The sequence below is a fragment of the Heptranchias perlo genome, unplaced genomic scaffold (genome assembly GCF_035084215.1).
Source record: "Heptranchias perlo isolate sHepPer1 unplaced genomic scaffold, sHepPer1.hap1 HAP1_SCAFFOLD_1543, whole genome shotgun sequence".
NCBI classification, from domain to species: Eukaryota; Metazoa; Chordata; class Chondrichthyes; order Hexanchiformes; family Hexanchidae; genus Heptranchias; species Heptranchias perlo.
This window is the reverse complement of record NW_027138800.1, coordinates 1-14,137: the sequence shown is the minus strand read 5'-3', so window position 1 is coordinate 14,137 and position 14,137 is coordinate 1. Positions and strand designations below refer to the sequence as shown.

The window sequence follows — 14,137 nt, the reverse complement described above, 5'->3', positions numbered from 1 at the left end:
GCTCCCTCTGCACTGTCCCATCAAACACTCCCAGGGACAGGGACAGGGTTAGATACAGAGTAAATCTCCCTCTACACTGTCCCGTCAAACACTCCCAGGGCAGGTACAGTGTTAGATACAGAGTAAAGCTCCCTCTACACTGTCTCATCAAACACTCCCAGGGTCAGGTACAGGGTTAGATACAGAGTAAAGCTCCCTCTTCACTGTCCCATCAAACACTCCCAGGGCAGGTACAGGGTTAGATACAGAGTAAAGCTCCCTCAACATTGTCCCATCAAACACTCCCAGGGCAGGTACAGGGTTAGATACAGAGTAAAGCTCCCTCCACACTGTCCCATCAAACACTCCCAGGACAGGTACAGGGTTAGATACAGAGTAAAGTACCCTCCACACTGTCCCATCAAACACTCCCAGGGCAGGTACAGGGTTGGATACAGAGTAAAGCTCCCTCTACACTGTCCCATCAAACACTCCCAGGGCCAGGTACAGGGTTAGATACAGAGTAAAGCTCCCTCTACACTGTCCCATCAAACACTCCCAGGGCAGGTACAGGGTTAGATACAGAGTAAAGCTCCCTCTCCACTGTCCCATCAAACACTCCCAGGGCAGGTACAGTGTTAGATACAGAGTAAAGCTCCCTCTACACTGTCCCATCAAACACTCCCAGGGCAGGTACAGGGTTAGATACAGAGTAAAGCTCCCTCTACACTGTCCCATCAAACACTCCCGGGGCAGGTACAGGGTTAGATACAGAGCAAAGCTCCCTCTACACTGTCCCATCAAACACTCCCAGGGTCAGGTACAGGGTTAGATACAGAGTAAAGCTCCCTCTACACTGTCCCATCAAACACTCCCAGGGCAGGTACAGGGTTAGATACAGAGTAAAGCTCCCTCTACACTGTCCCATCAAACACTCCCAGTGCAGGTACAGGGTTAGATACAGAGTAAAGCTCCCTCTACACTGTCCCATCAAACACTCCCAGGGCAGGTACAGGGTTAGATACAGAGTAAAGCTCCCTCTACACTGTCCCATCAAACACTCCCAGGGTCAGGTACAGGGTTAGATACAGAGTAAAGCTCCCTGTACACTGTCCCATCAAACACTCCCAGGGACAGGGACAGGGTTAGATACAGAGTAAAGCTCCCTCCACACTGTCACATCAAACACACCCAGGGGCAGGTACAGGGTTAGATACAGAGTAAAGCTCCCTCCACACTGTCCCATCAAACACTCCCAGGGCAGGTACAGGGTTAGATACAGAGTAAAGCTCCCTCTACACTGTCCCGTCAAACACTCCCAGGGCAGGTGCAGGGTTAGATACAGAGTAAAGCTCCCTCTACACTGTCCCATCAAACACTCCCAGGGTCAGGTACAGGGTTAGATACAGAGTAAAGCTCCCCCTACACTGTCCCATCAAACACTCCCAGGGTCAGGTACAGGGTTAGATACAGAGTAAAGCTCCCTCTACACTGTCCCATCAAACACTCCCAGGGTCAGGTACAGGGTTAGATACAGAGTAAAGCTCCCTCTACACTGTCCCATCAAACACTCCCAGGGCAGGTACAGGGTTAGATACAGAGTAAAGCTCCCTCTACACTGTCCCATCAAACACTCCCAGGGTCAGGTACAGGGTTAGATACAGAGTAAAGCTCCCTCTACACTGTCCCATCAAACACTCCCAGGGCAGGTACAGTGTTAGATACAGAGTAAAGCTCCCTCTACACTGTCCCATCAAACACTCCCAGTGCAGGTACAGGGTTAGATACAGAGTAAAGCTCCCTCTACACTGTCCCATCAAACACTCCCAGGGCAGGTACAGGGTTAGATACAGAGTAAAGCTCCCTCTGCACTGTCCCATCAAACACTCCCAGGGTCAGGTACAGGGTTAGATACAGAGTAAAGCTCCCTCCACACTGTCCCATCAAACACTCCCAGGCCAGGTACAGAGTTAGATACAGAGTAAAGCTCCCTCCACACTGTCCCATCAAACACTCCCAGGGCAGGTACAGGGTTAGATACAGAGTAAAGCTCCCTCTACACTGTCCCATCAAACACTCCCAGGGCAGGTACAGCGTTAGATACAGAGTAAAGCTCCCTCTACACTGTCCCATCAAACACTCCCAGGGTCAGGTACAGAGTTAGATACAGAGTAAAGCTCCCTCCACACTGTCCCATCAAACACTCCCAGGGTCAGGTACAGGGTTAGATACAGAGTAAAGCTCCCTCCACACTGTCCCATCAAACACTCCCAGGGTCAGGTACAGGGTTAGATACAGAGTAAAGCTCCCTCCACACTGTCCCATCAAACACTCCCAGGCCAGGTACAGGGTTAGATACAGAGTAAAGCTCCCTCTACACTGTCCCATCAAACACTCCCAGGGTCAGGTACAGGGTTAGATACATAGTAAAGCTCCCTCTACACTGTCCCATCAAACACTCCCAGGGCAGGTACAGGGTTAGATACAGAGTAAAGCTCCCTCTGCACTGTCCCATCAAACACTCCCAGGGGCAGGTACAGGTTGAGATACAGAGTGAAGCTCCCTCTACACTGTCCCATCAAACACTCCCAGGGCAGGTACAGGGTTAGATACAGAGTAAAGCTCCCTCTACACTGTCCCATCAAACACTCCAAGGGCCAGGTACAGGGTTAGATACAGAGTAAAGCTCCCTCTACACTGTCCGATCAAACACTCCCAGGGCAGGTACAGGGTTAGATACAGAGGAAAGCTCCCTCTACACTGTCCCATCAAACACTCCCAGGGTCAGGTACAGGGTTAGATACAGAGTAAAGCTCCCTCTGCACTGTCCCATCAAACACTCCCAGGGTCAGGTACAGGGTTAGATACAGATAAAGCTCCCTCCACACTGTCCCATCAAACACTCCCAGGGTCAGGTACAGGGTTAGATACAGAGTAAAGCTCCCTCTACACAGTCCGATCAAACACTCCCAGGGCAGGTACAGGGTTAGATACAGAGTAAAGCTCCCTCTACACTGTCCCATCAAACACTCCCAGGGCAGGTACAGGGTTAGATACAGAGTAAAGCTCCCTCTACACTGTCCCATCAAACACTCCCAGGGTCAGGTACAGGGTTAGATACAGAGTAAAGCTCCCTCTGCACTGTCCCATCAAACACTCCCAGGGTCAGGTACAGGGTTAGATACAGATAAAGCTCCCTCCACACTGTCCCATCAAACACTCCCAGGGTCAGGTACAGGGTTAGATACAGAGTAAAGCTCCCTCTACATTGTCCCATCAAACACTCCCAGGGCAGGTACAGGGTTAGATACAGAGTAAAGCTCCCTCTACACTGTCCCATCAAACACTCCCAGTGCAGGTACAGGGTTAGATACAGAGTAAAGCTCCCTCTACACTGTCCCATCAAACACTCCCAGGGCAGGTACAGGGTTAGATACAGAGTAAAGCTCCCTCGACACTGTCCCATCAAACACTCCCAGGGTCAGGTACAGGGTTAGATACAGAGTAAAGCTCCCTCTGCACTGTCCCATCAAACACTCCCAGGGACAGGGACTGGGTTAGATACAGAGTAAAGCTCCCTCTACACTGTCCCATCAAACACTCCCAGGGGCAGGTGCAGGGTTAGATACAGAGTAAAGCTCCCTCTACATTGTCCCGTCAAACACTCCCAGGGTCGGTACAGGGTTAGATACAGAGTAAAGCTCCCTCTGCACTGTCCCATCAAACACTCCCAGGGACAGGGACAGGGTTAGATACAGAGTAAAGCTCCCTCTACACTGTCCCATCAAACACTCCCAGGGTCAGGTACAGGGTTAGATACAGAGTAAAGCTCCCTCTACACTGTCCTGTCAAACACTCCCAGGGCAGGTACAGGGTTAGATACAGACGAAAGCTCCCTCTACACTGTCCCATCAAACACTCCCAGGGTCAGGTACAGGGTTAGATACAGAGTAAAGCTCCCTCTACACTGTCCCATCAAACACTCCCAGGGCAGGTACAGGGTTAGATACAGAGTAAAGCTCCCTCTACACTGTCCCATCAAACACTCCCAGTGCAGGTACAGGGTTAGATACAGAGTAAAGCTCCCTCTGCACTGTCCCATCAAACACTCCCAGGGACAGGGACAGGGTTAGATACAGAGTAAAGCTCCCTCTACACTGTCCCATCAAACACTCCCAGGGGCAGGTGCAGGGTTAGATACAGAGTAAAGCTCCCTCTGCACTGTCCCATCAAACACTCCCAGGGACAGGGACAGGGTTAGATACAGAGTAAATCTCCCTCTACACTGTCCCGTCAAACACTCCCAGGGCAGGTACAGTGTTAGATACAGAGTAAAGCTCCCTCTACACTGTCTCATCAAACACTCCCAGGGCAGGTACAGGGTTAGATACAGAGTAAAGCTCCCTCTACATTGTCCCATCAAACACTCCCAGGGCAGGTACAGGGTTAGATACAGAGTAAAGCTCCCTCCACACTGTCCCATCAAACACTCCCAGGACAGGTACAGGGTTATATACAGAGTAAAGTACCCTCCACACTGTCCCATCAAACACTCCCAGGGCAGGTACAGGGTTGGATACAGAGTAAAGCTCCCTCTACACTGTCCCATCAAACACTCCCAGGGCCAGGTACAGGGTTAGATACAGAGTAAAGCTCCCTCTACACTGTCCCATCAAACACTCCCAGGGCAGGTACAGGGTTAGATACAGAGTAAAGCTCCCTCTCCACTGTCCCATCAAACACTCCCAGGGCAGGTACAGTGTTAGATACAGAGTAAAGCTCCCTCTACACTGTCCCATCAAACACTCCCAGGGCAGGTACAGGGTTAGATACAGAGTAAAGCTCCCTCTACACTGTCCCATCAAACACTCCCGGGGCAGGTACAGGGTTAGATACAGAGCAAAGCTCCCTCTACACTGTCCCATCAAACACTCCCAGGGTCAGGTACAGGGTTAGATACAGAGTAAAGCTCCCTCTACACTGTCCCATCAAACACTCCCAGGGCAGGTACAGGGTTAGATACAGAGTAAAGCTCCCTCTACACTGTCCCATCAAACACTCCCAGTGCAGGTACAGGGTTAGATACAGAGTAAAGCTCCCTCTACACTGTCCCATCAAACACTCCCAGGGCAGGTACAGGGTTAGATACAGAGTAAAGCTCCCTCTACACTGTCCCATCAAACACTCCCAGGGTCAGGTACAGGGTTAGATACAGAGTAAAGCTCCCTCTACACTGTCCCATCAAACACTCCCAGGTCAGGTACAGGGTTAGATATAGAGTAAAGCTCCCTCTACACTGTCCCATCAAACACTCCCAGGGCAGGTACAGGGTTAGATACAGAGTAAAGCTCCCTCAACACTGTCCCATCAAACACTCCCAGGGACAGGGACAGGGTTAGATACAGAGTAAAGCTCCCTCCACACTGTCACATCAAACACACCCAGGGGCAGGTACAGGGTTAGATACAGAGTAAAGCTCCCTCCACACTGTCACATCAAACACACCCAGGGGCAGGTACAGTGTTAGATACAGAGTAAAGCTCCCTCTACACTGTCTCATCAAACACTCCCAGGGCAGGTACAGGGTTAGATACAGAGTAAAGCTCCCTCTACATTGTCCCATCAAACACTCCCAGGGCAGGTACAGGGTTAGATACAGAGTAAAGCTCCCTCCACACTGTCCCATCAAACACTCCCAGGACAGGTACAGGGTTAGATACAGAGTAAAGTACCCTCCACACTGTCCCATCAAACACTCCCAGGGCAGGTACAGGGTTGGATACAGAGTAAAGCTCCCTCTACACTGTCCCATCAAACACTCCCAGGGCCAGGTACAGGGTTAGATACAGAGTAAAGCTCCCTCTACACTGTCCCATCAAACACTCCCAGGGCAGGTACAGGGTTAGATACAGAGTAAAGCTCCCTCTCCACTGTCCCATCAAACACTCCCAGGGCAGGTACAGTGTTAGATACAGAGTAAAGCTCCCTCTACACTGTCCCATCAAACACTCCCAGGGCAGGTACAGGGTTAGATACAGAGTAAAGCTCCCTCTACACTGTCCCATCAAACACTCCCGGGGCAGGTACAGGGTTAGATACAGAGCAAAGCTCCCTCTACACTGTCCCATCAAACACTCCCAGGGTCAGGTACAGGGTTAGATACAGAGTAAAGCTCCCTCTACACTGTCCCATCAAACACTCCCAGGGCAGGTACAGGGTTAGATACAGAGTAAAGCTCCCTCTACACTGTCCCATCAAACACTCCCAGTGCAGGTACAGGGTTAGATACAGAGTAAAGCTCCCTCTACACTGTCCCATCAAACACTCCCAGGGCAGGTACAGGGTTAGATACAGAGTAAAGCTCCCTCTACACTGTCCCATCAAACACTCCCAGGGTCAGGTACAGGGTTAGATACAGAGTAAAGCTCCCTCTACACTGTCCCATCAAACACTCCCAGGGTCAGGTACAGGGTTAGATACAGAGTAAAGCTCCCTCTACACTGTCCCATCAAACACTCCCAGGGCAGGTACAGGGTTAGATACAGAGTAAAGCTCCCTCAACACTGTCCCATCAAACACTCCCAGGGTCAGGTACAGGGTTAGATACAGAGTAAAGCTCCCTCTACACTGTCCCATCAAACACTCCCAGGGCAGGTACAGGGTTAGATACAGAGTAAAGCTCCCTGTACACTGTCCCATCAAACACTCCCAGGGACAGGGACAGGGTTAGATACAGAGTAAAGCTCCCTCCACACTGTCACATCAAACACACCCAGGGGCAGGTACAGGGTTAGATACAGAGTAAAGCTCCCTCCACACTGTCCCATCAAACACTCCCAGGGCAGGTACAGGGTTAGATACAGAGTAAAGCTCCCTCTACACTGTCCCGTCAAACACTCCCAGGGCAGGTACAGGGTCAGATACAGAGTAAAGCTCCCTCCACACTGTCCCATCAAACACTCCCAGGGTCAGGTACAGGGTTAGATACAGAGTAAAGCTCCCTCTACACTGTCCCATCAAACACTCCCAGGGGCAGGTACAGGGTTAGATACAGAGTAAAGCTCCCTCTACACTGTCCCATCAAACACTCCCAGGGCAGGTAGAGGGTTAGACACAGAGTAAAGCTCCCTCCACACTGTCCCATCAAACACTCCCAGGGGCAGGTACAGGGTTAGATACAGAGTAAAGCTCCCTCTACACTGTCCCATCAAACACTCCCAGGGTCAGGTACAGGGTTAGATACAGAGTAAAGCTCCCTCTACACTGTCCCATCAAACACTCCCAGGGTCAGGTACAGGGTTAGATACAGAGTAAAGCTCCCTCCACACTGTCCCATCAAACACTCCCAGGGCAGGTACAGGGTTAGATACAGAGTAAAGCTCCCTCTTTCAGTCCAATTCTGCCCTCTCCAGGAGTAGTCCAAAGCTTGGAGCTAATTTTGGTGTTCGTCATTTAATGAAGGGAGGACGTGTTTCCCATTTTTATCCAGTCTCTTTCACTCCCTCACGACCTCCCAAAGCTTTACAGCCAATTTACGCACAGCAAGATCCCACAAACAGCAATGTGATAAATCACCAGATCATCTGGTTTTTTTTCGTGATGTTGGTCGAGGGATAAATATCGAGGGCCCAGGACCCCGGGGAGAACTCCCCCTGCTCTTCATCCAATAGTGGCCCTGGGATCTTTTACACCCACCCGAGAGGGGCAGACGGGGCCTCGGGTTAAAGTCTCATCCGAAAGACGGCACCTCCGACAGTGCGGCGCTCCCTCAGTACCGACCCTCCGACAGTGCGGCGCTCCCTCAGTACTGACCCTCCGACAGTGCGGCGCTCCCTCAGTACTGACCCTCCGACAGTGCGGCGCTCCCTCAGTACTGACCCTCCGACAGTGCGGCGCTCCCTCAGTACCGACCCTCCCACAGTGCGGTGCTCCCTCAGTACTGACCCTCCGACAGTGCGGCGCTCCCTCAGTACTGACCCTCCGACAGTGCGGCGCTCCCTCAGTACTGACCCTCCGACAGTGCGGTGCTCCCTCAGTACTGACCCTCCGACAGTGCGGCGCTCCCTCAGTACTGACCCTCCGACAGTGCGGCGCTCCCTCAGTACTGACCCTCCGACAGTGCGGCGCTCCCTCAGTACTGACCCTCCGACAGTGCGGCGCTCCCTCAGTACCGACCCTCCGACAGTGCGGAGCTCCCTCAGTACCGACCCTCCGACAGTGCGGCGCTCCCTCAGTACCGACCCTCTGACAGTGCGGCCCTCCCTCAGTCCTGACCCTCCGACAGTGCGGCGCTCCCTCAGTACTGACCCTCCGACAGTGCGGCGCTCCCTCAGTACTGACCCTCCGACAGTGCGGCGCTCCCTCAGTACTGACCCTCCGACAGTGCAGCGCTCCCTCAGTACTGACCCTCCCACAGTGCGGCGCTCCCTCAGTACTGACCCTCCGACAGTGCGGCGCTCCCTCAGTACTGACCCTCCGACAGTGCGGCGCTCCCTCAGTACTGACCCTCCCACAGTGCGGCGCTCCCTCAGTACTGACCCTCCGACAGTGCGGCGCTCCCTCAGTACTGACCCTCCGACAGTGCAGCACTCCCTCAGTACCGACCCTCCGACAGTGCGGCGCTCCCTCAGTACTGACCCTCCGACAGTGCAGCACTCCCTCAGTACCGACCCTCCGACAGTGCGGCGCTCCCTCAGTACTGACCCTCCGACAGTGCGGCGCTCCCTCAGTACTGACCCTCCGACAGTGCGGCGCTCCCTCAGTACCGACCCTCCGACAGTGCGGCCCTCCCTCAGTACCGACCCTCCGACAGTGCGGCGCTCCCTCAGTACTGACCCTCCGACAGTGCGGCTCTCCCTCAGTACTGACCCTCCGACAGTGCGGCGCTCCCTCAGTACCGACCCTCCGACAGTGCGGCGCTCCCTCAGTACTGACCCTCCGACAGTGCGGCGCTCCCTCAGTACTGACCCTCCGACAGTGCGGCGCTCCCTCAGTACCGACCCTCCGACAGTGCGGCGCTCCCTCAGTACTGACCCTCCGATAGTGCGGCACTCCCTCAGTACTGACCCTCCGACAGTGCGGCACTCCCTCAGTACTGACCCTCCGACAGTGCGGCCCTCCCTCAGTACTGACCCTCCGACAGTGCGGCGCTCCCTCAGTACTGACCCTCCCACAGTGCGGCGCTCCCTCAGTACTGACCCTCCGACAGTGCGGCGCTCCCTCAGTACTGACCCTCCGACAGTGCTGCGCTCCCTCAGTACTGACCCTCCGACAGTGCGGCGCTCCCTCAGTACCGACCCTCCGACAGTGCGGCCCTCCCTCAGTACTGACCCTCCGACAGTGCAGTGCTCCCTCAGTACTGACCCTCCGACAGTGCGGCGCTCCCTCAGTACTGACCCTCCGACAGTGCGGCGCTCCCTCAGTACTGACCCTCCGACAGTGCGGCGCTCCCTCAGTACTGACCCTCCGACAGTGCGGCGCTCCCTCAGTACCGACCCTCCGACAGTGCGGAGCTCCCTCAGTACTGACCCTCCGACAGTGCGGCCCTCCCTCAGTACTGACCCTCCGACAGTGCGGCGCTCCCTCAGTACCGACCCTCCGACAGTGCGGCCCTCCCTCAGTACTGACCCTCCGACAGTGCAGCGCTCCCTCAGTACTGACCCTCGCACAGTGCAGCGCTCCCTCAGTACTGACCCTCCGACAGTGCAGCGCTCCCTCAGTACTGACCCTCCGACAGTGCGGCGCTCCCTCAGCACCGACCCTCCGACAGTGCGGCGCTCCCTCAGTACCGACCCTCCGACAGCGCGGCGCTCCCTCAGTACCGACCCTCCGACAGCGCGGCGCTCCCTCAGTACCGACCCTCCGACAGCGCGGCGCTCCCTCAGTACCGACCCTCCGACAGCGCGGCGCTCCCTCAGTACCGACCCTCCGACAGTGCGGCGCTCCCTCTGTGCTGACCCTCCGACAGCGCGGCCTCTGAGTCATGGCTGACACCTTTCACCCAATATACTTACAAGTAGGATTCCCATCGGGGAGAAAGACTGAGCGCTCCTGGGCTGGCCTCACTCCAGCGCAGTGTGGAGACGGTGGGGCGGGGGGAGGGAATTTTTTTTCGACGGGATCATTTTCACCGCATAAATTTGTCCTTTCTCTTCTCCCCCCCCCCCCCCCCCCTCCCCTCCCCTTCCCACCCACCCCTCCCCTCCCCACCCCCACCCCCACCTCAGCCCCGCCCACTTTCCGGAGAACTCCCCCGCCCTTGGTGGAGGCGCGGCTGGGGGACCCAGTGCTGCTGATCTGTGAGGCCCGCGGAGTCCCCGAGCCTGTCGTCACCTGGACCAAAGACGGGAGGCAGCTCACCCCGTTCGTTGGAGGGGAGAAGTACCAGGTAAGCCGGGGAGGCGAGGATGGCGAGTCAGTCTGGGTTTGAGGGGGAACCCCACCCCGGCCACCGCGTGTGAGCCCCCGGGCCGCGAGTCGGCGGCGAGCTGCTCGACTGCGGGGGGCGTCGCGGACGTCCCGACTGGGCCCACCTTCCCGCTTGGACGGTGAGCCACGGTCGGGTTTTTTTTTTCAGCCGTACCCGCGCCCGGGCCAGCGATGTTGGGTTGTGAGATCAGCGGAGTCTGTCCCCTTCTTACCCGGTCCCTGTTCTCTCCCGACCCCCCCCGTCCGAACCAGGTGACCGACGGAAGGCTGAGGTTGGAGATGGCGGATCGATCGAACGTGGGGGTCTACGTTTGCGAGGCAAACAGCGAAGAGGGGAACCTGATGCACAGCACGCAGGTACTAGTGAGAGGTAAGTCAGGGCCCGAAGGCCACCTCGAGTCTCGCTCCCTTGTCTCCTGCACCTCCCTCTGCCCTCCCCAGCTCCAACCTCCCCACCCCACTCTCCCCTCTGTCCCTCCTGGCTTTTCTTTGCAATCTAAGGAAGGATAGACTTGTCTCAGAGCGGGTGCGACGAAGGTTCACTCGATTGATCCCTGGGATGAGGGGGTTGTCCTATGAGGAGAGGTTGAGGAGAACGGGCCCATCCTCTCTGGAGTTTAGGAGAATGAGAGGTGATCTCATTGAAGCATAGAAGATTCTGAGGGCGGGGTGGGGGCTTGAGAGGGTGGATGCAGAGAGGGTGGATGCAGAGAGGGTGGATGCAGAGAGGGTGGAGGCAGAGAGGGTGGAGGCAGAGAGGGTGGAGGCAGAGAGGGTGGATGCAGAGAGGGTGGATGCAGAGAGGGTGGATGCAGAGAGGGTGGATGCAGAGAGGGTGGATGCAGAGAGGGTGGATGCAGAGAGGGTGGAGGCAGAGAGGGTGGATGCAGAGAAGGTAGATGCAGAGAGGGTAGATGCAGAGAGGGTGGATGCAGAGAGGGTGGAGGCAGAGAGGGTGGAGGCAGAGAGGGTGGATGCAGAGAGGGTGGATGCAGAGAGGGTGGATGCAGAGAGGGTGGAGGCAGAGAGGGTGGAGGCAGAGAGGGTGGATGCAGAGAGGGTGGATGCAGAGAGGGTGGATGCAGAGAGGGTGGATGCAGAGAGGGTGGATGCAGAGAGGGTGGATGCAGAGAGGGTGGATGCAGAGAGGGTGGATGCAGAGAGGGTGGAGGCAGAGAGGGTGGATGCAGAGAGGGTGGATGCAGAGAGGGTGGATGCAGAGAGGGTGGAGGCAGAGAGGGTGGAGGCAGAGAGGGTGGATGCAGAGAGGGTGGATGCAGAGAGGGTGGATGCAGAGAGGGTGGATGCAGAGAGGGTGGATGCAGAGAGGGTGGAGGCAGAGAGGGTGGATGCAGAGAAGGTAGATGCAGAGAGGGTAGATGCAGAGAGGGTGGATGCAGAGAGGGTGGATGCAGAGAGGGTGGATGCAGAGAGGGTGGATGCAGAGAGGGTGGATGCAGAGAGGGTGGATGCAGAGAGGGTGGATGCAGAGAGGGTCGATGCAGAGAGGCTGTTTCCCCCCTTGGCCGGAGAGTCTAGAACGAGGGGGCATCGTCTCAGGATAAGGGGTCGGCCATCCAAGACTGAGATGAGGAGGGATTTCTTCACTCGGAGGGCGGTGAATCTTTGGGAATTCTCTCCCCCAGAGCGGAAAAAAGGACAGAACAGGGTACTTTCTAAATGGTAAAAAGTTAAAACCAGTGGATGTCCAAAGGGACCTCGGGGTTCAGGTCCATCGATCATTGACGTGTCATGAACGCTGGCCTTTATATCGAGAGGACTGGAGTACAAGGGGGCAGAAGTTATGCTGCAGCGATACAAAACCCTGGTTAGACCGCACCTGGAGTACTGTGAGCAGTTCTGGGCACCGCACCTTCGGAAGGACATATTGGCCTTGGAGGGAGTGCAGCTGGAACGATACCCGGACTTCAAGGGTTAAGTCACGAGGAGAGATTACACAAATTGGGGTTGTGTTCTCTGGAGTTTCGAAGGTTAAGGGGTGATCTGATCGAGGTTTATAAGATATTGAGGGGAACGGAGAGGGTGGATAGAGAGGAACTATTTCCGCTGGTTGGGGATTTTAGGAGTAGGGGGCACAGTCTAAAAATTAGAGCCAGACCTTTCAGGAGCGAGATTAGAAAACATTTCTACACACAAAGGGTGGTAGAAGTTTGGAACTCTCTTCCGCAAAAGGCAATTGATACGAGCTCGATTGCTCAATTTAAATCTTAGATGGATAGCTTTCTTGGCGACCAAAGGTATTAAGGGATATGGGCCAAAGGCAGGAGTTAGATCGCAGGTCAGCAGATCGAATGGCGGAGCAGGATCGAGGGGCCGAGTGGCCTCCTCCTGCTCCGATCTCTTACGTTCTCGTGGCTTCTCACCTCTCCCTCCAAATTGTTACCGGTGGCCGCGTTCTGCGAGTGTGACCTCCTCCCCCCCACCTCTCCCTTTGTACCCCCTCAGGCCCGCCCGCCATCGTCCGGCCTCCCGGAACGTGACGGTCAATTACACTCAGGAGGTTTTCTTCCCGTGCGGGGCCGAGGCCCACCCCGCCAACCTCAGCTACTCCTGGCTCAAGGAAGGGGTCAACGTGCGTCACCTCAGGTGGGTGGCGTTCTGCACTAGCGGAGTGAGCGAGCGAGCGAGCGAGCGAGTGAGCGAGTGAGGGAGGGCGGACCTCAGCCCGATCGGATCCAGCCCAACCCAACCAAACTCACCCCTCACCAACTCAACGTGACCCAACCCAAGAGTCGGGGGACCGTTGGGTTTTGTTGGTGGAGTTGGGTTGAGTTTGGGCGAGGTCGAGGGGGTTGAGTTTGGGCGAGGTCGAGGGGGTGGAGTTTGGGCGAGGTCGAGGGGGTTGAGTTTGGGCGAGGTCGAGGGGGTTGAGTTTGGGCGAGGTCGAGGGGGTTGAGTTTGGGCGAGGTCGAGGGGGTTGAGTTTGGGCGAGGTCGAGGGGGTTGAGTTTGGGCGAGGTCGAGGGGGTTGAGTTTGGGCGAGGTCGAGGGGGTTGAGTTTGGGCGAGGTCGGGGGGGTTGAGTTTGGGGAGGTCGAGGGGGTTGAGTTTGGGCGAGGTCGAGGGGGTTGAGTTTGGGCGAGGTCGAGGGGGTGGAGTTTGGGTGAGGTCGAGGGGGTTGAGTTTGGGCGAGGTCGAGGGGGTTGAGTTTGGGCGAGGTCGAGGGGGTTGAGTTTGGGGAGGTCGGGGGGTGGAGTTTGGGGAGGTCGGGGGGTGGAGTTTGGGGAGGTCGGGGGGTGGAGTTTGGGGAGGTCGGGGGGTGGAGTTTGGGCGAGGTCGGGGGGTGGAGTTTGGGGAGGTCGGGGGGTGGAGTTTGGGGAGGTCGGGGGGTGGAGTTTGGGGAGGTCGAGGGGGTTGAGTTTGGGCGAGGTCGAGGGGGTTGAGTTTGGGAGGTCGAGGGGGTTGAGTTTGGGCGAGGTCGAGGGGGTTGAGTTTGGGCGAGGTCGAGGGGGTTGAGTTTGGGCGAGTCGAGGGGTTGAGTTTGGGCGAGGTCGAGGGGGTTGACTTTGGGCGAGGTCGAGGGGGTTGAGTTTGGGCGAGGTCGAGGGGGTTGACTTTGGGCGAGGTCGAGGGGGTTGAGTTTGGGCGAGGTCGAGGGGGTGGAGTTTGGGCGAGGTCGAGGGGGTTGAGTTTGGGCGAGGTCGAGGGGGTTGAGTTTGGGCGAGGTCGAGGGGGTTGAGTTTGGGCGAGGTCGAGGGGGTTGAGTTTGGA

General features: G+C 56.2%; 1 long non-coding RNA gene across 1 annotated transcript in view; it reads left to right on the top strand.

The window, feature by feature from the left end:
* Nucleotides 1-13,109, top strand: part of LOC137309240 (uncharacterized) — a 30,125-nt gene extending 17,016 nt beyond the window's left edge. The window contains exons 2-4 of the long non-coding RNA XR_010959800.1: nt 10,206-10,366; nt 10,660-10,777; nt 12,874-13,109. This is a non-coding gene — a long non-coding RNA (uncharacterized lncRNA). The remainder of the gene's footprint in view (nt 1-10,205; nt 10,367-10,659; nt 10,778-12,873) is intronic.
* The last annotated feature ends 1,028 nt before the right edge of the window (nt 13,110-14,137 follow it).